The 25712-nt window shown below is 42.5% G+C and overlaps 1 long non-coding RNA gene and 1 other non-coding gene across 2 annotated transcripts; both read right to left on the bottom strand.

The window, feature by feature from the left end:
* Positions 1–4252: 4252 nt before the first annotated feature.
* LOC146789288 (uncharacterized) lies at positions 4253–24082 on the bottom strand. Its single transcript, XR_014969779.1, has 4 exons — positions 23872–24082; positions 19550–19598; positions 19311–19463; positions 4253–5154 (listed from the first exon to the last, which is right to left on the bottom strand). It is a non-coding gene; the product is annotated as an uncharacterized LOC146789288 (long non-coding RNA).
* On the bottom strand, positions 23823–24128 carry LOC146789287 (Nuclear RNase P). The gene has a single exon (XR_014970198.1).
* Positions 24129–25712: the final 1584 nt, after the last annotated feature.

Raw genomic sequence — 25712 nt, 5'->3', positions numbered from 1 at the left:
AAATTATTCAAAAAATTTTCGTGAACCAAAATGTTACAGAGAATCGGTGAGATCTGGACAGATTAAACTTTAGAATTTTAATGGATTTCCCTTGGAAATTTATTCCAGGAAAAAAAAAAAAATACTATTTGGCCTAAAGGAAATAAAATCAGATGTATTTTGGAGTTATTTGAGATATAATATTGTGATTATACTTCTCAAACAAACATATCAGACGGTATTTTAAAGAAAAAAGTATTGTTTTTAGATGATATTTTTTTAGAATAATATGCATTTCTGTAATGATAAGTTTAAGTGAGAAGAGATTCTGGGCTTTTTTAATACAATCTTTGTGATTGTTAATTTTTTTTGCCCGCTGTAAAATGATGAATGCAATTGCTTTCACAATTAATAGTGAAATGCAATATATTCTGAAAACAGCAAAAATAAGGCAAAAATATTTTTTGGTAAAAAATGTAAATATGTGTACTGTATTATAAAATGGTTTAAAAATATTAATACTTTTTTCTTTATTTTCAGATCGATATAGAAAATTTTCGGAAACTACAACCATTTTAATAACTATTTTTTAAAAAAACAAATGAATAAATATTTTTTTGAGTGAGTATGGTAAGTCAAAAATAAAAATTGTAGTCTCTCAAGGACTTTGTAATGTGATAAATGATTTTTAGTGTTTAAAAAATAAAAAAAGGTACGCTTACGCGTACGGTAAAAAAAAAAAAAAAAAAGTTTTTAAAAACAAGTAAAAAAAAGATGGAAGATAAGGTTGGCTCTTAAAAAAACCGTTGTGTTCATGCAGGGACAGAGGAAAGGAAGCATGGGAAAATCATTCAAAGCTACAAATGTGCTGATCTATTTTGTTGTTCACTAGGGAAACACTGGTCTCCCTATGACAAATTAGACCTTTACAAAATGTGCAATGAATATCAACCTTCCGAAATCGAAGGTTCATTTCCAGAGGGCCAGCAAAAGGAGATTCTCCCCCCACAGATGAAGGGCTCACCTGACCTGCAGAAGAAGGAGTAAGCCCTGCAGGTGATGGTCCAGGCTGAGCTGCTGTGGATGTACTGGCTCGTCTTTCTGAAGAGTTACCTCCAAAAAGATGACCATGTGTCCTTCTGTGTACATCCTGGAGGTGTCTCTTCATGGTGTGATTCCCAAAGGAATACTTCCTGTTAGGATTACCTCTAGAAAGTACACGCTTACACAGCTTGCAAGTAACTAAAGGTGCATTCACCTTTTGCTGGCCTTCTGGAAAAGTAAAATAATCCCAAACATAAGAAGGCTTTACTTTCCTCGCTCTCTGCCTCAAGACAGTGCTGCTGGTGCTAGCCTCACTCTCAGAAGAGCTCTGCTGTTCTGCCATCGTATCCCAAAGACAAACCAGCTCCTTCTCCCAAGGGATCACAAGCAGAAATGAGGGGAATGGGTGTGGTGTAGGAGAGTTCTAGAACTGAAAGTACTTTCAACCAATCAAAAGTTGTGTTTCATGATCACATGACCTACCGTACGCTTACGGTACGCTTACGGTGCGCTTACGGCAAAAAGTACGCATGTGCGTAAAAAAGACACGCGCTTGCGCGCATGCGCATAACAGTCACTCCCCGGTACTTCCGCGTAACGTGCGCGTGTGGCGTAAGCGCGCACGCGACCCACGCGCAGTACGCGCGGCTACGCAAAGTACGTAACTATACGCAAGCAGCGTAGATAGATTACGGGCGTTGCGTAAACCGTACGCTTACCGTGAGCTTACGGTACGCGTACTATAAAAAAAAAAAAAAAAAAAAAAAAATCTGGAAATAAATTTTACATGTTTATTTTAAAAAATTTATATAAAATAAATATTTAATGATTTTAAAAATTTAAGCATAGTCTTTATAAAAGGTAAGAAAATTAAATTAAAAATATGTTTGAAAATAATGAAGAAAAAAAAAAAAAAATAGCATTTAAAAAACCTTGCAAATTCACTGAAAAAACCATGGGTTTCACACACGTTATAGTTAGGAATTAGCATTTAAAAAACCTTAGAAATTCACTGAAAAAACCATAGGTTTCACACACGTTATAGTTAGGAATTAGCATTTAAAAAACCTTAGAAATTCAGTGAAAAAACCATAGGTTTCACACATGTTATAGTTAGCTGGACATTTTACTCGTAAAAAACCAATGAAATTGCCCCGTTATAGTTAGTTCAGCTAACTATAACTCGCGCGCCCGCAATGCACTGCTGATGACGTCACATATTACATCACTCATGACATGGTCAGTGACATCACTCATGACATCACTGATGACATCTCAAATGACATCACTGATGACATCACTGATGACATCATCCTTGTGATAGAGTGGCAGACCTCCTCTCACCTTAATATAAGCTTTGATACACACATTCAAAAATAGAGACTAAAATTTTCAAAACAATGGACATACCAATACCAGTTACAACAACCTCTTCAGTAATTCTAAGATCAACATACACATCCACTCATTCACCAACAGTCCTATACAGTCACTCATACATGTACTCACTCATCATATGTACTCATACACCTATACATCCTGTTACATAATGCCACTCATCCATAGAGTTACTCACACACATAGTCACTCATGCTAATAAAGAATCAAACATACATTCACCTGCATATACAGTTATACACACACCACCACACTTACTTCTACGGAAACTTACACATACTTAGTCTTTTAAACAATCACTTATAGAAACACATACTTATTCATACAGGAACTCTTTCAATCTCTCCCTCTCACATATACTCACATATATACACCAATAGTCACATATACTAGTTTAAAACATATGTAGTTACTCATAAAGACACTATTGAGACAGTCATTCACTCACTAACACACCAATACACACACGCATCCACCCATGCAGTCCTGCACACATGCTCTGTTCAACACATACAAACAGTGAGTCACTCATTCATGCACCTATGCACTACGTCATACCCCCCACCGAACCATGCAGACACTCAGACTAATACTCAAAAAAATCAACTAATAACCTATATAGACACCCATGTAGCTACTCACCAACCCATGCAGCCACTTATACACAAAGTGAAAAAATGATACAGATATTTACATATTTAAATATTACTCACTAAGCCATGTATTCACTATGATACACTTAATCAGTCAGTTACACAATCAATTTTTCAAAAAGAAATCATCCATTTAGACAGTAATATACCCATTTATTCTTCTATCAACCTTGAGATATACATATATAAAACATATTTAATTTTCAGAAAAACACACATTCACTGGATGATGTCATCTGTGATGTCATCAGTGATGTCATTTGAGATGTCATCAGTGATGTCACTGACCATGTCATGAGTGATGTAATATGTGACGTCATCAGCAGTGCATTGCGGGCGCGCGAGTTATAGTTAGCTGAACTAACTATAACGGGGCAATTTCATTGGTTTTTTACGAGTAAAATGTCCAGCTAACTATAACATGTGTGAAACCTATGGTTTTTTCACTGAATTTCTAAGGTTTTTTAAATGCTAATTCCTAACTATAACGTGTGTGAAACCTATGGTTTTTTCAGTGAATATATATATATATATATATATATATATATATATATATATATATATATAGTGATATAGGTAACCTATATCACAGTAAGGGGTGCATGCACCACCTTACACAGGCTGCAGTAGCAGACCTGTGGTGTCATTTTGGGTGGCTTTCCAGTGGTGGCTTAATACATGCTTCAGCCCCTGGTAGGCCTCTGTTGGACCAATGCCCTGAGTATATAGTATACCATATACTAGGAACTTATAAGTGCACCTCAGATCCAATCAGAACTGTACCTAAAGTACATGGAATCATTTTGGAGAGAAAGCAGCTAGGCTGGGACCCTGAATAGCAGGGTCCCAGCCAGACTAAAGTCGAAGAACAGTGAAACACCAGCAAAAAGTGGGGGTAAACATGTGAAGCAGATCCTACTCTCTCCTACAGGAGGGAGTCCCAGAGTTGTGGTCCTGCTCCAGAGTTGTTTTGCTATAAGGGAAAGTTGGTGCAGTGGAGTCGATGTAGTGAGGGTAATTACATGTAATACTTACCTTGTAGATGTAGAAGTAAATGAAAGTTCAAAGTTCTGCGATAAAGTGATAGGTGGAAATACATGGATCCCAGTATCATACAGCAGTTCGAGAGGATCGCCATGCTTGTGCTAACAAAATTATTGACCTCAAAGCCAGTAACTAAATGTAATTCTCTATTTAGTGCACTAGCTGGTGTTGCTGTAGCATTGCAGCACTTTCTGTAGTTTATCCTCCTTTAGTACCTTGGCATGTGTCTGACCCATGACCTTGGTGGAAACCATAAAACAGCATTTTTGATGTGCTCCATAGTCAAAATTTCTAGTTAATCACTCATGCTTGCAGTGCAGTGTATCTTCTATGAATGAGTACTTCAAAATGATTTTCAGCCTAGTACTGCAGAGACGCTATTTCGGTCTAAAAACTAAAAACTATGAACAGCTTGTATTTAATTAGGCATTTTCTGCAGAATAAATATTTTGCTAAATGTCCTATGCCCTGCCTATTCCTTTCAATCCGAATATGAGAATGAACTTTTGCACTTTTACTTAATTTTGCACATTGTTCATTTTAAGCTACTCACAAATAACAGCATTCCTCCATGATGCAGCGATAGGCCCATGATCATCCACACAGTCACACAGGACTCTGTTACCCATACCTGTTGTTTTAGGAATGTATTAATTCATTGGGTACTTCAAGAGCAAATGATAATTGTTTTTTGTTAATACACTATTCATATTCTACATTTAATTCCATACTAACTTGCCTGCCCCAAGTTAATATGATCAAGGTGTGCCTCAAAACAGGATAATTCCACTTTGATATAGTTTACATCTAGATTATTGGTATTTGGCATTTTTACATGTGCTTAGAGCACAGTTTCCTTTACTTTTCCACTGTTTCCTGTTTTCCATTGTTTCCCAATCTTTTTCCTATTGGGATTTGTATCATTTTCACAGCGATGTATATCATGTATTAGCTCACACCGAAGACATCTCACACCTTGTTGCCACCGTTCATAGGATTCAGGTGGTAGTCGGGGCTTCCAGTGTTTCCTGATTGCCTAGTAGTAATTAATAGATAGAAAAATAGATTAGCATCCAAAATCTTGTATGCACTGACATTCTGCAAGAATATGGGTTAATGTGCTGTCTAAACGGTTGCATCCCTGACAAAACTATATATCAAAATAAAAAAATAAGCATGAGTGTAATAAAGACAGTACATAATAAAACAAGCACTGGCATAGCCAATAGGTCTCGCCTTTGGGATCTAATAAGTATTTAATTATGCAGCACAATATCCTTGGTCAGGGCCAGACTGGGAACCAAAACCAGCCCTGGCAAAGTGCTCAGCCGGGGCTTGGGGGTGCTGCCGAGCTCTTTCCCAGGGCCGGTTTTTGGCCGATTTTGTTACAGGGCCGATTTTGCAGCTATGCTGCAAAACCGGCCCTGTAACAAAAACGGCCCCCAGGGGCCCAAAACCGTCCACCACCCGTGCAGCGCACCGGGGGATTGCCCGGTGCCCGCTACAGCCAGTCCGGCCCTGTCCTTGGTGCAACATCAACTGTTGAATGGATAAACACTTATAATGTCCCAAAGGCGAGACCTATTGGCTATACCTATGCTTGTTTTCTAAATGAGCCTGTGTCTTTTTCATTGTGAAGCATTCCGTTGCCTTAATGCTAGGTTGATCCTATAACAAAGCCACGTGCACACATGCATACAAATGAAAGTAGGAACTCCAGCCGCAACCCCTCCCCCTGGTTACCCTTCAAGTCAAGCTCGGAGGGATGACTCTGCGACTATCCACGTGTCACACAGAATCCAAGTAAGTTTGCCTTGTCATACTCTCCGCCCACGGTCTAAATAAACCCTTTTAACCTGCCACCATCTAAGAGGTAATTCCTCACTTTAAGTGGGCTGTCGTTTCTTTTTCAAGAGCTAAGCATCCCCCTCATACCCCCCGTAGACTGCTGTCCAATGCGCTTTGATTTATCAAGCGTCACGGAATGTAGATGGATCACCCTGTAAAGGCACATACACAGATGTGCATAACCCCATCCCACCAAGGAGTGACACCATCACCAGAGTGGAGTCTTGAACCTGGAGAACAACAAAGAGACTGAAGCACACCCATCGAAATAAGAGACCAAGTGTCCAAAGGCCGTGTTCCATGTGCCCATGTGTCCTAATGGCAAGCCAACCAACCATTAACTCACACACCCAGGCGGCTGCCCAAACGACTTCGGTGGATCCCGTCAGTGTTCCTGCATCAGCCCCCAGGCGGCCCACAAGCAGCCCTGCACAAGGGCCTTAAGTGCATCCTGCTTCCAGGGATCATTGCACGAGAGATGGTCGAGAAGCGGCTCCAGCGACAAGGTACCGGAAGGCACCGCAGCTTCAGGGCATAATGTCCTGAACATCATTGCCACCATTCCAGCCCTGGCAGATTGGTCATCCTAGTGCCCAGACACCTCAAGCAAAGACTCTGCAGAAGGACTCCACCGACGCTCGAAGATGCACCATATTTTAGTTGACAGACACCAACAGCATCACCGCCAGAGCCCGCTAGCTCAGCCATCAGTGTGTGAGAGGACATTGATCTGACTGACAGGCTGCCAAGGAATCTGGACTCCATCGATGCATCGTTCGTGCCCAGTAGACTCTGGCTAAATTATGGACGTGTGCCGAGATGCTCAGGTGCTCCCAGCTGCACCTGTACACTATTGTCCTGCGGACTTCCTCTCTGGCCCATGAGACTGTGTGGTGTCCTATGTGAATAGTTTGTTTCCAGAAGTTGGACTTTATTTTATTTTGAATAAACTCTGGGAGGAATGTAGTGTAGTGTTGCACACGTTCTAGTGTCTCAGCAGACAGTTAGTCAGCCACTCTCTTGTGGGAGTGGACACACATGCACCCCACACCCATCCATCACAGGCGTCATGAGTGACGTGACCCTCAAATAAAAGGCCCCGTTGCACGTGCTCCAGGCCAGTTAACTAACCACATATCCAGTGTCTGTGTCGTGATTTCAGCAGCATGTGGGCCACAACACTACATCGACAACTATCATTCCACAAGATAGGCATCAGGCGATTCTGTACATTTTGTGGTAAAAAGTGAACAATACATACTTTTGTTTTAAGAATAGCAACAAACACATTCTATAAAATGCATTTAGCTCATGTGTCCTGTCCCTGAAATGTAAGCACGTTTTTAAATTCAATACAACTATGGTGGAATGCAAACAGTGACGTTTAACAATTGTATATACAGATGAATCGCACTTAATTATTGTCTGCGCATTCACAAAATACCCGCACATGCATGGCACGGTCCCCACGACCTGTCCTTAAGAATGTGAAATGTCAAACAGTATTTTGTAAATGTTACGTTCCAGGAATAACCTGCAAGGACAACATTTCTCCTTTTAGCGTTTACTAATGTATCATTTATTCCCGTGTGAATTTGCTACGCGAGAAAAACTATCCAAGGATTCTTTTAAATGTAACAAACTGGACTTCTTTGCTGAACGCGGTCCCCGGATTGCAGTTGAAACACAGCTATGAGCACAGAGGAAGGAGCTCTTTTTGAAAGTAGTGTTTACGTGAAGCCTTTATGGAACGCATCACGTGACAAGGTCTGAGGCAGTGCTAAATGGAAAAAAAAAAAAGTTAGTCACAGCTGGTTCTTCCTGTTTGTGGTTGTTGGTGCTGCAGAAGCTCTAAAAGCAGCCACAGAGCAATGTTGTAATAAAGTGTTGTTAAAGCTGTTCAACATGGAATTCGTGAGTTCTCAATTTAAAAGAAAAAGAGCCAGTCTGTTTCATGTGCCCCTGCCCAGTAGCCATGGTGTGGGTCGAGAGAGAGAGAGCTGGGGGCTGGGAGGTAGTGAGGAGAGAGGTGGGGTGGGAAGGGTCTGTTGCTGAATACGTAACTGGATTTGACAGGCTTGCAGGCGTGCGTGTTGCCCTTAGTTTCTCCTCTGCCACCGGAGGGTGTTTTAGGGGCCAGGTGGAGCGTTCATCGTAGCACGATTCTGATTTACTCTCTGTCATAGTCGCTAACAGTCTTCCAAGCTGCTGCTACCTTTTCTTGGGCACACTCTGATAATATAATCAACACGTATGTGAAGGGCGATTGCTTGTCTACTCAATTGGAGTGCGGCTTTGGTCAGGGGGCTGTAAGTGCCCAGGCAGGTGAAATAATGAGCGTTAGCGGGGAGGGGTTATGAGAAAACACCTGACACTCTTCCTTTTGTAGATAACTATACTACAAACCACTCCAGTCTTGCGTTACTGAATGGCCATGAATTTTACTTTCCTCATCAGAATAGGGAAGTACTTTCATTCATTGCTGCAAGGACATCGCCTACGCGAGTCTAAACGTTCCCCTTTTTTCCATAAAGTTATATCACAATGGGCAGTGCGTAAAATTCATTTCACACTAACCGGGTTTGTTTTCTTCACTTTTTGACAACTGTTTAGATGTGTAGATAACAGCTGCTAACAAGAGCGTGCCTCACGCTGAAGGGGAAAAAAGATGAGGAGAGGAGGAGGCAGCAGGGGGAGGGGAGAGAGGACGGGCCTGCGCCTGTGTCCCTTGCGGGAGCGAGCAGGAACCATATGTTAGTAATTAACACATGGTGTGAAAGCTCGCTCCCGCAAGGGAATTGCCAAACGTGCACGCGTTGCATTCAAAGCAATGCAATGCGTGCACGTTTTTGGCAGCAAAGCTGAAGCAATTGCTAAAGGTCTTTTCCTATGCATCGCATGCGCGCTGCATAGGTGAGAGCTAAAAATGAATTATACAAGGCCAAAACAACAAAAATCTAATTAGTAGCACCGAAGATATTCAATTTTCAGTAAAAATAGTGACAAAAAAGCACAAAGCTCCAACTGTGGATATCTGGTCACGCAGGACTGAGATGAAGGCACATGTTCAGGTCAACCATAATGGAGTGGGGAGATGGCTACAAGGACGCTGTTGGGCTTGCTAAACAAAGTACCTTAAATCCTGGTTGTGGAGCATTTTGTGGATCTCAGCCAAAGACACATTGCACAGTCCCAGTGGTGCATCATTTCCAAGATGTGGCAAGGCTGTGGTGTGAGGTCCTGTTGCATTCTCATCCAGGATCCTGTTCACAGGGCTTGCAATGCAAAGTCCAGCATTGGGGATGCGGTGCACAGCTGCTGATGTGTTAGTTTTGAGGAGCTCTGAGATGCGGAGTCTGCCATTGAGGCTGCCATCAACAAGAGATGCAAAGGCCTTGGCTGTGGATGTGCTGTGCCATTGGTGGCAATTCATTGGTTTCGAGCACTGCAGGGGTTACGCAAGTCTTTGCAATGGGTCCAATCCACTCAGCAGCTGCAATGCTTTGGTTATGCTTGGGAATCCTCTGCTCAGCTGAGGAGATGCATCGGTTCTGCTTGGGGATGCTCCACTCAGCAGAGAAGATGTGTCAGTTTTGCTGGCATGTACCTTAGGCCCACTTCCAAGGGTCCAGAACTAGGGTGTCACCACCTGGCAGGGTAGACTCACAGTTGTCAGAGTCCAGGTGCAAGGAGTTTGGAACCGTGTTATTTCCCTGAGACTATCAGATCAGGAGGTCAGTCAACTAGCCCTTGGAGCTACTCTGGGTTCTTCGTGCTGGGTTTAAGAGATGCTGATCAAGACCTTTTTGGACAGGTAAGCGGGCAGCAGGCAGTAGCGATGCACAGCAGGGTAGCAATTCCAGCAGAAAAGCCGTCCAGTAGAGTGACAGCCCTTCGGAAGCACAGCAGTCCTTCTTCCTGGCAAGGTATTCACATGTTCAGAAGTGCACTGAAGTGGTGGTGTCTGAGGTCATTCTTTTATACACAGTTTTGACTTTGAAGTGGGTTGAATTTTATAGAGGCATGCCTTTGAAGTGCACAGATGTCCTGCCTTCCCTGCCCTGGCACCAGACTAACTACCTGAGATTCACAGCCCTTTGTGTGGAGACAGGACACTGCCTATTCAGGTGTAAGTGAGGCAGGGCCCAGCTCCTCCCTCCCATACTGCCAGTGATAGCCCATTTAGTCACACCTAAGCTTCCATTGTGTATGATTGTCTAAAAGAAATAAAAAAAGCCCAGCTGCCAACTACACCCAGTTATGTGCCCAGACAGGCAGCAGGCATCAAATGGCTAAGGCAAGAAAATACCACCTTTCTTAAAGTGGCATTTTCAGAACTGTAACTGAAAGTCTTACTCCACTATTAGTTTTGATCTGAGCCAATCAATGGTAATTAGTGTCTAAATCATACAGATACCTGAACACAATGAGACTGACAAGAATTAAATTAAAACAGGTGGATGATATATTATTTGTCAGATATCATATCATATTTAATACATACAAATGTATACAATAAAAAACATCTAAACACATAAACATATACCGTGTAATATACAGGAAACAACAGTCAACATTTACATTTACAGTACAAATAAGAGGTTGAGGGTGAAAGAAATCTTCAATATGCATCTGCAATAATTCGACCCATTATTTAACACATAAAGCCTTATCCTTAGCCATCACTATGTGAAATGTTGGTGAGGGATATCTTCTTATATCTTCTTCAATAAGTCGACATTTTTATCTCATGTGAAAGAGTGTTATTGGAAAATACATTAGATTGGGTATGTGTGTGGGGGGGAACCTGGAATACTATTTTAGGAAGTGGGGTGTCTGAGGCCTCAGTTATCTTACAGTGACCGTGCAGCCTCATCCACTCATCACCATAATAAAATCCAGAAATGCTTCGCGGTATAATAGACAATGGGTTCCTTCAAAACCATTGATCCTTAAGAGACGGAGCCAACGCGTCCTTCCGTAAACTCAGCATGAATTTGTGGTATAATCCAGAAAAGCTTCACTGTATAATGGACAATGGGTTCCTTCAAAACCTGTGGTCCTTAAGAGACAGCGTCAACCCGAGTTCAAAACCGCAGCACGAAACCGGTGTAGTGGAACTACACCTGATTCATGCTGCGGTTCTAGATGGACAGCAGAGCTTTTCTGGATTATACCATGGAATCATGCTCCTTAGTGTCCCGAGTAAAATGATACCTCACTTGTGTGGCTGTCCAATACTGAATTGGCTAAAAACGTATTTTAAAAAAAATGTAGCGCTTAGAATTCTCGGTGCTATACCCTTATTCCCTATGTTTTGGGCTATTCCCAGTCACAGGCCCTTGCCCCACCCACACAAGTGAGGTATCATTTTACTCTGGAGACTCAGGAGAACGCTGTGGGGTAGGCATGGTGATTCCACACAAAAATATGTGGAAAATGTGTTTTTTTTCAGCTAAATTTGAAGTTTGCATGGCATTCTGGTAGGAAAATGTTGGGGGATCCATGCAAGCCATACCTCATTGGACTCCGCCGGGTGTCTAGTTTTCAGAAATGTTTGGGTTTGGTACTTTCCCAAGATGGCCGCCATGCCCGGGGACAAAGTCTCAGGTGACCCCCCCCCCCCCCAAAACCAGGTAGTTTTCTTATAGGTAATTTTGAAGTCTCCACAGTAGGATTTGGGCCATTTCCTGTTGCAGCCACTATGCTTACCCACAAGAGTCAGTTACCATTTTTCTCAGAAGACCTGAGGGAACGCTGGGTGGGAGTAAATATGTGGATCCACGCAGATTCCAGAACTTTCCCACACAGAAATTTGAGAAAAAAGTGATTTTTTCAGCGGAATTTACAGTTTGCAGGGGATTCTGGTTAGAAGAATGCTGGGGGACCCACGCAAGCCATACCTCGCTGGACTCCCCCGGGTGTCTAGTTTCCAGAAATGTGTGGGTTTAGTAGGTTTCCCTAGTTGGCCGTCTAGCCCCGGGCCAAAAACTCATGGGACCCCCCTTGCAAAACCAAGTTGGTTTGTGATAGGTAATTTTGATGTCGCCTCAATAGGTTTTAGGCCCTTGCCTGTCGCGGGTCCTTTACCCACCCATGCGAGTGAGGTACCATTTTTATTGGGAGACCTGGGGGAACGCTGGGTGGAAGGAAATTTGTGGATCCACACAGATTCCAGAACTTTCCCACACAGAAATTTGAGAAAAAAGTGATTTTGAGGTTTGTAGGGGATTCTGGGTAGGAAAACGTTGGGGGACCCACGTGAGCCATACCTCGCTGGGCTCCCCCGGGTGTCTAGTTTTCAGAAATGTGTGGGTTTGGTAGGTATCCCTAGATGTGGGTACTTGACCCACACAAGCGAGGCACCATTTTTCTTGGAAGACTTCGGGGAATGAGGGGTGGGTAGAATTTTGTGGATCCACTCAGAAATGTGAGGAAAACGTGTTTGTTTTGGCTAATTTTTAGGTTTGCAAAGGATTCTGGGTAACAGAACCAGGTGAGAGCCAGACAAGTCACCCCATCCTGGATTCCCCTGGGTGTCTAGTTTTCAAAAATGTACAGGTTTGCTAGGTTTCCCTAAGTGCCAGCTGCGCTAGGGCCCAAAATCCACATGTAGGCACATTGCCAAAAGAAAGTCGGTGCCTAGTGGGCTTTCTGCCACAAGTGAGGTACCATTTTTCTCTGAAGACTTTGGGTAACGCAAGTTGGGTGGAATTTTGTGGATCCACGCAGATTCCAGAACTTTCCACCACAGAAATGTGAGGAAAATTAGTTTTATTGACAATTTTTTAGGTTTGTAAGGGATTCTGGGTAACAGAACCTGGTGAGAGCCAGTCAAGTCACCTGATCCTGGATTCCTCTTGGTGTCTTGTTTTCAAAAATGTACAGGTATACTAGGTTTCCCTACGTGCCAGCTGCGTTAGGGCCCAAAATCCACAAGTAGGCACATTGCCAAAAAAAAGTAGGTGCCAAGTGGGCTTTCTGCCACCTTGGGGGGGAATCAGGGGAGGGAGGGTTTGCCAAGATATGCCCCCAAGGGGGCAGAAAGACTATGGCTATTTTTTGTGGGGGTGGGGGCATTGGTATGCCCATTTTGGGCAGCCCCCACGCATAAAAAAAGCCAGCGTAATCGCTGGTGCCTAGTGGGCTTTCTTCCCCCCCTGAGGGTGCATATCAGGGGCCACAGCCCCATCTGCCCTCCGGGGGGGCAGAAAGACAGGAATTTCTCTGGTGGGGTATTGTCATGCTCATTTTTGTCAGCCCCTACCCCTACACGTATAGAAAAAAAACCCTGGCATCAAGTTGGCTTTCTGGGCCCCGGGGGGGGGGGCAGAAAGGCTGTAATGGTGGCAGGGGTGGGGGCATTGGGGTGCCTGTTTCGGGCAGTCCCCACCCTAAAACAATTTGCGCCAAAACAAAATACCTGGCATTTAGTGGCCTTTCTGCCCCCCCTGGGGGGCAGAAAGGCTCTAATGGTGGCGGGGTGGGGGCATTGGGGTGCCCGTTTCATGCAGCTCCCACCCTAAAAACAAATGCGCCCAAAAAAATCCCACACCTTCATTAAAATTGCACAAAAAAAATCCCTGGCATCCAGTGGGCTTTCTGCCCCCTCGGGGGGGGCAGATTGGGGGCTACAGCCCCCACCCTAAAAACAAATGTGCCCAAAAAAATCCCTGGTGTTTAGTGGGCTTTCTGCCCACCCCGGGGTGGCAGATTGGGGGCTACTGCCCCCATTGCCCACAGGGAGGGCAGAAAGGCTGTAATGGTGGCCGGGATTGTGGCATTGGCATGCCCGTTTTGGGCAGCCCCACCCTCATTTTAATTTCTCACTAAAAATCCCTGTTGCCCAGTGGGCTTTCAGCCCCCAAGGGGGGCAGAAAGGCTGTAATGGTTGCGCGGGTGGGGGCATTGGGGTGCCCATTTCGGGCAGCCCCCACCTTAAAAAAAAATACGCCCAAAAAATCCCTGGTGTTTAGTGGGCTTTCTGCCCCAGGGCTGTGACTGGATTCTCTTGTTGAATTTGCAAATCACTTTGTGATTGTGAATAGCCCGGTTTACACACGTTGCTGACCAGCTGGCTTGTAACTTGTTAGGTTGTAGGCAAATCTAGAAGTTTTCTAAATGGTTTATAGTGGTGTGTTGGTTGTTTAAACAGAGAGTAATACATCGAGTGAGGTCTCTTATCGCTGAGCGCTTAATATAGAGAGTGAAGCCGTGGGCGTTGAAGATTTCAGTAAACGCATGTCGATATATTTAAACACTCGTGTGCGGACGTAGACTGAGTTCATGCCGATTTTAGTGGCAGCGTGGGGATTAATGCGCTGTTATCAGTGGTTTTGATGCCATAAGTTGTATTACTCTCTGTTTAAGCAACTAACACGCCACTATAAACCATTAAGTAAACTTCTAGCAAAACAATAGTAAGGTGCAATCAGTATCCTTCATGATTATGGGATTTTCCTTTCTCTACTATTTTTCAATATACTTAGGTGGAATTCCTCAATTAACTGATCCACGTCTGAATTCAAACACAGGTAGATAACTGACAGCTTTTGCATACATCCTCGCTCTACCCCTATTTGCCATATAATCTTGGCGAGGGTACTATTAAACCCCAATCCGAGATGATGACATGTTCAGTTGGTGACATTTTTCTGAGCTGTTCACCGTACACTTTGCAATCGTTCCTACGATAGCTTTTTCAATATCATTCCTCCTACCCATTTTTTGATTTGTGGGAACAGAAACCTAAGAGGGTCATATTATTCTTGGGGGAAGCAATATAGGACCCATTTGCTACACGTTCAGATTCAACACTGCTAATGTTAGACCCCATTTAAAGATAGCAACGCCTCTAGGGAACTTTCTCATACTATCTACGCACACACGGTCTGCGTGCTGACATTAGTTTGTTCAATTTCATCTCTATTGAATTTAGGGAACGCCAGATGCTGGCTGACACATTTTTCATGGTTCTCCCTGCCAGAACAATGAGGTACTCTTCCTGAAGTCTTGAAATAGGTAAGAACCTGGTATAAATATTCTCTCACAGTTAGGTTGTGTAGCCTTTTGTTAGGTAATTACTACCACCCAGTCGAATATCGGTTTCCGTAACGCTTCTATGCCTGGGCAATAGATCCAATGTATATGGATTCTAGTGGTCTAGCACAATTCTTTCTAAGTGTTTTCATCTTATGACCTTGCTTCCACTTCAAATGTAATTTGCAGGTTTGTGTCATGGCCCCTACCAGATGTAGATCACATTTGTGAGTTAGGCATTAGAAATTTGACCTGCATACCTCTACTGGGTAGACAGCTTAAGAAATATCATAGCGACATACAGGGGATGCAATGATAGCTAATATGTGACATTAGCAAGATTATAGCTGGACATCAGGGGCCCTATTTACATATATACATATATATATTATATATATATATACAAAGAGATAAATTGTATGGAATTTCTCCTTCTTTATCTTATGTATATCTTATCGGAGACATTTTGTACTCCATGCCTCCAATCGTATTATCCTTGTGGTACCTCTCGTATAACTAAATAAATGAAGAGGTAACTTCTTTTTATATATTAGGACACTGACTTCTTATAACCAAGAACCAAACAAGTTTATCTGAATCGCCAGACACATGGCACCTCTGTAGATTTACTAGTTACTGTGTCAACTTCTAACAAAGGTAACACGTAGCGCCTCATTAGTGATAATAGAAATTCATCTTTTTAAAATAAAAGATTATGTTTGAGCTTAAAAAAAAGTTTTCTCCTCATTATGTTTTCCAAATAGGATCTTAAATGTAGAGACACATCTAAAGATATTTGATCATTATTAAATGAGGATTTGCCTCTGGATCTACACATAATCCTCAAGGACTAGTGCATCCTAGGACTAGGGTCGTACCCATAACTATCTTAGTAAGTGCAGACACATTTATAAATGCACTTATGTATGGGGTATTTGAAATAGGACCATAAGCATGCAAGAGATCTTTTCTGAATCTATTCACTTGCCTCTTTCCTTAAAAAATAATTGCTTTGTGACCTTTGAATTTATTTCACCTCATGCATGGCAAATGGGAAAAAGAGCACACATTTTGCACAATGAATGCTCGGGAGAGGCAGCACTTTCTTTCTACACAAGAACACCTTATCCCTTACTAATCTTTGGTGCTTTTTGAGCTATGGCATTATACATTTGAACCCATCTTTAATATTTAGGTTTTTCCTCCAGATTCTGGGAGGCTATTTTGGTTGGTCCTGATCCCATGTAATTATTTGTTTTTATTAGACTCTTCCCTTCATACCTACCTCTGGAAGTAAACCCAAAATATTATGTGTGGTCCTGAAGAAGGTGACTGGGGGGAATTATATAACCACTAAAACAAGGGGGTACCCGTAAGACGATATAGGTAGTGCAAAGGGGGAAATTCAAGGGTATCAAAAAACAGAAATGCACTACCTATCTATTTTCAAAAGAGCGCAATAAAGTCGTCAGGTATAATGCTCCAGCTATACCATGTGCTCAATTCAAGAAAAAAATTGTTTAATCAAAACATTTTCTTTTAATTTTGCTATTGTCATCATAAAATATATACAACGAAATGGCATTGATCCTTGAAAATGAAAATACCCATGGACTACCTTATATACCATTCATACATACATCCTAACACTCACATAACCCATTCTGAATGTGGAAGTACATTAAACATTCATCAAACATGATGCCCAAAACTGATATCAATTCCCTATACAGATAACAGAAACTTTTTGTTAAAGTATATCTATATATATCCTTTCATCAATCAATCAGATTTCAGGTTCATGATCCACCAGTGATCAAATCAATGTGGATATATAATATTTGGTTCAATCAATGAAATGCATAGGGAACAGGGGTTTATTATTTCCCAGAGACACGCCGACGCGCGTTTCAGTGTTACTTCAACAAAAAGTTTCTGTTATTTATTGCGCTCTTTTGAAAATAGATAGGTAGTGCATTTCGGTTTTTTGATACTCTGGGGGAATTATTTGTGCACACCAAAACGTGTGTTGACCTCTTGTTTGAAAGCAGATCCCAGCCCACAACACCGAAGCGAATAATGTTACATACTGTATCTCTACTGAGGCTTGTCTTGATGTATAGATTGCTGGGACATCAGTGTGAATGTTGTGGTATGCTAGTGATGCAGTGTGAATAGAATATAGAATAAGAGGCTTGGGTATGAAGGCAGTTGGTCTATTTTTGATGGCACTACCTTGTTTTATTTAAATAAAACCAAAGAAATAGGTGTTGTTAATTATGTATTTGTAGACCGTTCATATTAATATGCTGTTTTACAAATAATACATAAGAAATACTAGAAAACTTGCTAAATAAAATATACACAAAAGATAAAATTGATCTTATGAAAAACCATTCACATGTCAATATTTCATTGTAAATGGTATAGCACCAACAGCATGTATCAGCAGAATTGAAGTAATACAGGTCTGGAGGGTGCTAATTTCTTCTTCTTAGTTTGCATGGGAGTCTTGGTAAGAAAACCTTTGGAAAGCCATGCAAATCACTCCACCCTGGATTCCCTCCAGTGTCTAGTATTCAAACATGTGCATGATTGCTAGGTTTCCCAAGCTGCTTCCTGACCTAGGGCTCCAAATCAACAACTACCACAATGGAAAAACAAGCATTGGCATAGCCAATAGGTCTCGCCTTTGGGACCTTATAAGTATTTAGTTATGCAGCACAATATCCTTACTGCAACAAAATTAACTGTTGCATGGCTAAACACTTATAAGGTCCCAAAGGCGAGTCCTATTGACTATGCCAATGCTTGTTTTTGCAGACGCTAATAGGAAATCGGCAAATTGGCGACCGCAAAATAGGTCTGTGCAATGTATAAACACTATCTTGCGAGTCAGTAACCTATTAGTGACTCGCAAAAATAGTGATTGAGACTCGCTAATAGGAAGGGGCGTGTGAAGGGCATCTCTTCCCAATAGCAAGTCGCACTTCTATGCACGATTCTTTTGTGACCACAATTGCGGTCGCAAAACATTCATTGTTTACCACCTATTTCAAAAAGGTGGTAATCCACTCATAAACAGGAAGGGGTGCCTAGGGGATACCCCTTACCCTTTGTGATTGGCTGATAAAATCTTTTTATAAGAGCAGGCAGTGGTCAGTGGGAAACAGAAACGTTTCATTTTTCTTTTTTAAATGCATCCCAATTTCCTTTGAGGAAAACTGGCTGCATTAAAAAAAAGATTTAAAAAACCGTCACAGACATGGTGGTCTGCTGACCCCAGCTGGCCACCATTCCTGTGGGTGCTGGCCTTTCCTAATGGAGTCGTAAAAAATTGCGATCTGCCTCAAGAATATTAATGCAGCAGGTCATTTGTGATCCCATTGGTAATTGCCAACAGTGTCTAAGACACTGTTGTACATTCCATTTTGCGAGTCGCAAAACGAGCAATTTGCAAAATGGAAGGGTCGTACATTTGCCCCTCAGTCCTCACTCTATGAACTTAACCAGAAGCTTTAGTGGCCTGACCCCATTGCTGCAGTGGGGGGAGGGAGGGAAGAAAAATGTGAGTGACTGTAACCGACCAAGGGATAAAGAGGATTGGCTAAAAGCCCCTACAAGCTAAGGCTAGACTAAAAAGAGTAAAAGTACTTAACAACTAAGAAGGCCATACTAACAGACTATGCACTCCACAAATGTCAACAGTATACATCGTAGGGAGAGAGACTGTGCAATGACTTGCCCAGAAGAGAGGCCGAGTAAGTGCTACACAGGTGTCAAAAAAAGAAAAGCCATATTGTCACGGAAGAAAAAGCGATACCCTAGTTTTCAGCTTAGGGCAGAGATACCTTTAAGAACTGAAAGATGTTGATTTATGCGAAAAGATCAGCTGTGCCACATCTTCCACCGAGGGTTTGTGGTCCAGCATATTGGCTCTACCATGGTCTTTTAGCCATGTTATAGAGACATGTAGCTGCTGTGCAGCATGGCTAAAATACCATTTTTAAAGCAATCTCATACAGTAAGACTTAATTGGCTTGGTATAGTCTCTTTTCTGGCTCCACATGGTTTCCTTTCCGCTCATTCTTTTCTCCATCTCTCATTTTTTATTTAACTTTTTATTGAGTGGTTATTATTGCCGGTGGCATCACACGCTACACATTGCTTGTCACCTTACCACAGCACACATGTATTTAAAGTTTCATTATTAATGCAGGATGTCTGCACAGAGATGAACAGCCCGTAGCAGATGCCGCCATTTCGTCTGCAACTAACAAACTTTGAGGCATACATGTCACTCACCTTCCGTATGATCTGTCTCGGATGCTCCATGTAGTGGGTTCCCACTCCCTGCCACGCCCGGTTCATAGACAAACCGAGATTTAAACTTTGACGACAATACCGGGGTCTGCCAGTTGGTTTCAGAGATGCCATTCAGGCGCCCTGTGTCAGAGCCTAAAATAAAGTAAAGAGCTGGTGACAGGCGGAAGAACGACAAGTGAAAGAGACCTGCAGTGAAGAAGTCATCGTGAACTCCTCACCTGTCCGATATGTCTGATGCTGTCTATCAAGAGCAGCCATCAGTGGAACCTGTGGAACAAGAGAGCACAAGTCAGAGCACCTGTAGAATGGCCACACAAAGATCTCAAGTTTCCCGAGTCCATGCTTAAGAGGCTCAACTAAGCACCGCTATATTTAACTCTGGGACTTATAGCAATAACTTTATCGCTGAATCAGCAGGGGTTCAATTCCCAGATTGCAGAAGTAAAATAAATTTAAAAAAAATATATATAAACACACACAACACTGGACTTGCTGACTGACGCGCATGGAAATGTGAAACTTTTAGGCTTAGAAACACTTCCATCTCTTTTGCTCAATGACAATAATAACAAGAACAGTTTGCAGCATTGTTAAAAGCCCCCCCCCCGCCAAAAACTTGAAACTTTTAGGCTTAGAAACACTACCATCTCTTTTGCTCAGTGACAATAATAACGAGAACAGTTTGCAGCATTGTTAAAAGCACCCCCCAAAAAAAACACAGACACATACATGACTTTTTTTTTAATAAAGCTCCAAAACTTGTAGAAGAGTTCACCGATTATTTAACAACAGTGGCGATAAACCGTGTATTGGTAACATTCCGTACATGCAAACTAAATCCCACAAGATGTTAAGTAGCTCAGCACCTCCGCCAAGCTAATCCAATAACTGTCAACGACCGACCATACAATCAAGGAACATTAGCTACAACAGACACTAAGGAAGAAAATACCAAGGAAAACTGACAAAGATAAGTTACTCTAACAGTTGCCCGTTAATGATGTTTTAACGGCTAGTTGCCCGTAATTTCAGTACTTCCGGGTCGCGTGGCACCCAATCATAGGTCTGAACATATTCTGACATTATAGGGTGTGGGAGGAACTCCTGTGTAAAATGAACTAGAATTGGAGGCTTAGTGACACCGCAGCCAATCCTAGCGTGCTGCACAGAAATACCGAAATGCTTATTGGTTGAGTAGGTGGTGTTTTTTTCCCACGGAATGCACAGACTTGCAGTGCCTTGTTCTAGAGCATGGCCACGGTGACGGTGGGCTTTTCTGGCGAATGGTTTGTGGTAACCACTGAGTCAGCCACGGACCGGCCATTGAAGTATGCTGGGTGGTGTCAGTAGTGTTCTAACCGTGCGTGCTCCTCTATATGCTTATTATGCTTCTTTGAAGTGGACTGGAAGTACTGCTTAAATACATGCACTTGTACTCATCCTTCTCTCTGTTCCTGCTCTAAATTCCATGTCACAGATGTCAGAAAAATGCGGGTTCATTTGGTACATATATTCCTAGTGGTAATTCTGTACTGTCCCTTGTGGCATTAAACTATTGTAGTAACCCTTGTTTTAAACTCATTCGGGCCGCCATGAAGCTGATTATAGGCATAACAAGCATGCGCGCCTCGCACAAGTAGGGGGTGGGGGAGTGCGGACGAGAGCAGGCAGCGTTTCCCTTGTGGGAGTGAGCGGCGCCAGGAGAGATAATTGATAACACATGGCGAAACAGCTCGCTCCTGCAAGGGAATCGCCAGACGTGCACGCGTTGGAAACAATGCAATGTGTGCATGTTTTTGCCCGCAAAGCTGTGCTGATGGCTAAAGGTCTTTTTACTATGCAGCGCATGCGCACTGCATACGCGAGACCTAAAAAGGTCAGTTTTGAGCGTAATAATGTGGGGCGTACATGTTACATTTTGGCCCGTTTCATGTTGCAGGCACTAGGCCTACAATCAACATTAAGTTGCCATTTCTATTGGGAAACTCATGGGAATGCTGAGTTGTAGGAGGTTTGGAGCTCCACACAGATTCCAGAACTTTCCATGACAGAAATATGAGGAAGATGTGTTTTCTTAGCTAAAGTTAAGGTTTGCAAGGGATTCTGCATCTACTTTTCAAAAACTGTTAGGTTTTATCTAGGTGCTGCCTAACCTGAGGGCCCACAATCCACAGCTACCCACATTGGGAAAAAGGGTCAATTTGAGTGGGAAAATGTGAAGCATCCATGTTGGATTTTGGCCAATTTCCTGTTGAGGGCTCTAGTGCAAGTACAAGTGAGGAACCATTTTTATCAGAAGACATGTGGGAAGATAGAATATCAGAGCATTTGTTATTACACATTGAATTTCATTGCATTTGTGCATTTCAAATGTAAGCAAGTGTGTAAGAAAGAAGTTATTTTGTAAAATGTCCTCTAAATCACAAGCTTGAATGGGTACCCAAAAATTAATTACTGTTTAAATAACCCTTGCTGCTAAACTCCATATCATGAGCCCATTTCAGAAATGCATAGAATTCCTTGATATCTATTTTTCACAACAAAATTCACCGTATGAATTGTTCTCGGTTCACATTGAAAAACCATTGTACTGTGCAGATCAGTTGTTGGCTTTGAGTACCTCGAGTTCTGAGGTAAGGTAATATAGCCCCAATCACCTTGAGTGTCTCTATGCAATCCGAATTCCTCTTTGGTGTCACCGGGACGATCTTTAGACTGGAGCACCCAGTAATATCACAGATACAATTTTTGGTACCAGCTCCCAGATTGGATGGTGATTTCAAATGCGCTTTTGGCGCTATCCCATACACTTCAGTAGCTTACGGAGTTCCCATTTGGAGCAATAAGAGGTTATCGAGGCTTAAGTGCATAATCAGTCTTCTTACACTACCGGAAGGAGATGCACCTGATTCCATTAGTGTTTTACAGTTCGCTCATCAGCATGTGTTAATAATATTAAAACTTTCGAGATCGATAAAATATTTACTCATGTGATCATAATTCTAAAAACGTTCTGCCTAAAGCAAGCACTGCTAACGATTGTTAATGTTCCAAGGAACATTACAACATTGAATCAAGCAATGGGGGAGGGGCCACAAACAGGGGGCGTGGTCGAGGCACGGAGACCTGGGCCTAATCCTCGCTTTGTGCAGCTCTGTTACAATTACTTCATCGGCAGCCTCCCTTCACTTTCCACCAAAAATGTAAAGTGCTAGAAAAGAAAAGAAATACTGCCTCTGCAGCTGGACGTCACCTGTGCTTGTCCGTGCTACGGCATTCAAGAGAGGTACAGCCAGGGGCACTGGAATTATGCTGTTCTTTGGGTGCAAAGTTTTCCGCATAATTATGGATTTACTGTAATTGCCACATACTCTTATCATCTGCTGCATAATTTGCTTATTTTAGCAACCACAAAAAATTTGACTCAAACGGATTAAGAGTTATTAAAACGTTACGTGGCCCTTGGCAAAGGTTGACTGGCCTTACAGTTGCTTTTTACTGCATGCCGGTGTTTTACTGGTACTAATGAAGTGAAACCGTGCATAGCTGGTGTTAACATATGTAGACATGACAAAATCATGAAGTAATATCCAAATGTGAGGCATTACGTCTTTTATGTTGCCTTTTCTTGCCGCATAATTTTTGCCTGGTCCTTGTCGCATAATTCCAGCCGCCCTCGGTGTAGCTCTTGTAAGCACAGAAGGGCACCCAGGGGACTGGACATAGGACATTGACGGCAGCGCGCGTCACCGGTGCCTCCTCGTCAGCCATGACACCACATCCACAAAATCCCGCCTGACATTTTGGTGTCATCTGTTCGGAACTGCTCCGAGTCACAAGGAAGGTGCTATATATTACACAGAAAGAGGGCCGACCTGTCTTCGTAGTTTTGTAAACAAACTTAAACGGTTTAAGCTATTGGCATTGTAAATGACAATGCCTTTTATTTATGTTTTTGAAACGAAAACAAAAATAAAAGGCATTGTTATTTGCAATGTCAATAGCTCAAACTCACAAACCGAATTGCTTTAACTTAAACAAGGCCTTTTGCATTTTCAATGTTTCTTTTTATGTGTTGTTTTTTAAACATAAATAACAGGCATTGTCATTTACAACACCAATAGCTCAAAATTTCGGAATTTGGAGACCTATTTCATTGCAAATGCTTGTTTAGGACTTGTGCCCTGGCAAAGCCAGTCACAACAGAAGCCACTTTCAAAACAAAGCCCATCACAATGCAAGCCACGTCCAAAGCCCGTGGCTGCCCCATCATTAGAGCCTGTGATAAATGGGACGAGGCAAGAAATTAACTGAGAGCCCAGACAAAGTTTGTCTCTGGTTCTAAGAACCCATAAACGATCCTTGATATGATAACATATTTGGCACGCAAATCATGCAACAATCGTCTGATATGATAAGGTATCATACTTCTCCGCTTTGAGTATGTAATACAAGTTAGTTTAAAAGAAACAAATACCATTCAATTAAAAAAGCGGGAGGACAGTAGTCTGAATTGGGTCATGAAGCGCCTGTGCCTCACCTCAGCCATTGCACTCTGGCGGGTGCCAGCCGCGAACCACTTCCAATGCCCGGAGGGGGTTACGCATCAGCGAGAACTAGATATACGGTCACGCGTCTCCTGCTGCTCCCTTTGGGCCCCGGGTCTCTGGGAGCTCGCTCCTCCTATCAGGGGATGCCCTGCTGGGGCAATTACCGGCTCTTGTCTCAGACCTTCCCCAAGGTACTTGAGTGACAGACGCACTCAGCACGTGACCTCAGTGATGAGCTTCCTCCGCTACAACCATGTTTACGCCTACTCGTTTATAAATGACTCCGCTTCACATGTTTTGTAACTGAGGGTGACTTTATTATTTTGAATTTAGCAGGGGATTTTGTGGAAATGTACTAAATATGAACAATAAAAGTTCTAAGGGAATGAATTACAATGTATAAAACGCGCACTACCAATTCGCAAATTGCCGGTTTTACCAAGAAAACCGCTAATAGCTCGGGATTCCTAATATGTAAATGACCTCTGACGTTAAACTTATCCCTTGCGACAAACCTCGCACCCAATCATGGACCTGTAGAACGGCCATCTTGGAAAAGTTGGATTTAAAGGCATCTACATAGAGGAGCAAATTGCTTTCAATGCGCCGTGTCTCCTGTAAAGCATAATCACAAATTCAGTAAATAACATTAATCCGATAACTAAAGCAGAGTCAGATTTCAATGGACACTCTATAGTCTGATGACCAAGGTATGATGATATCTATAATTTTATCTTCCTCCATGAAATACAAAACTACATTTTTTTGTTGTTGCATATTTATATAGCGCGAACTCGACCCGAAGGTATTGGAGAGCTTTACATAGTACCGTATTTACATTACACATTCAGGCACGGGAGATTAAGTGATTTGCCTAGAATCACAGGATGTGGACGCGACCTGGAGTCTCGAACCCTGGTTTCCTGCACCAGAGGCGGCAGCGCAGCCGACGGACCACAATCTCTGTTTTATTGATATGACTAAAGAGGTGTTGCACTATTTACAGATTACACCATTTATAAAACAAGAGCGTGCATGCCTTTGATATGGTCAATTGCTGACAAATACCTTTCTATCTTTACAGTAGCTCTATTCTTTCCCCTAACTTACTAGATAGAGCCTGTCGATCTAGCCGCTCTGTCACTGCGTCGTAACATGCTAGTCCCTCTTCTATGTCCATGACGTCTGTATACAACTCACCCGGTTTAGGAAGGTGTGGGAACTCAATTTTCTTTTTGTATTTTTCTTTTAATATATATAACTCACCCAGTTGAAGAAGGAGGTATTTAAAAAAAAAATAATAATAATAAAAAAAAAAGGAAGCTCAATTTTAATGAGCAAAACAGTGCTACGCCAGCGGTGTCATTGCGGCCAACACCAGCTACGGGGCCGTTCTTCTGCTGAGAACCCCTATGCCAATGTCACCAGCTCCTTACAAAGCGGCATGCATGGTGGCGACCCACTAATAGTCGTGTATGGCACTGAGCATGCGCTTAAATTGTTAGGGCGAGATTGCGGAACATTAGTGTTTTCACTAGTCTTTCAAAAGATCTGCTAACTTTGAACAACAAGCCTTTGCAATGCAATAGGACTTGCATTTACGCAAGACCTATTGCATTGCAAACGGGGCTGCGGGCGGACGGTTAGGCAGAGAGGCGAGAAGGGACGAACTGTGGGAGTGTGGGTGGTGGGGCGGGAAGGCACAGACTTGCAGGAGGGGGAGAAGGCACAGGCAGTAAGAGAACCTCATTAAAGAAAACAGTGCTTACAATCTAAATAACACATACCCTGCAACACTCGAAGTAAGGGGCCAGTAGACATGGAAGGATAC

The sequence above is a fragment of the Triturus cristatus genome, chromosome 10 (assembly GCF_964204655.1).
Source record: "Triturus cristatus chromosome 10, aTriCri1.1, whole genome shotgun sequence".
NCBI classification, from domain to species: domain Eukaryota; kingdom Metazoa; phylum Chordata; class Amphibia; order Caudata; family Salamandridae; genus Triturus; species Triturus cristatus.
The sequence above is the reverse complement of the archived record's forward strand: the minus strand, read 5'-3'. Positions and strand labels throughout refer to the sequence as shown.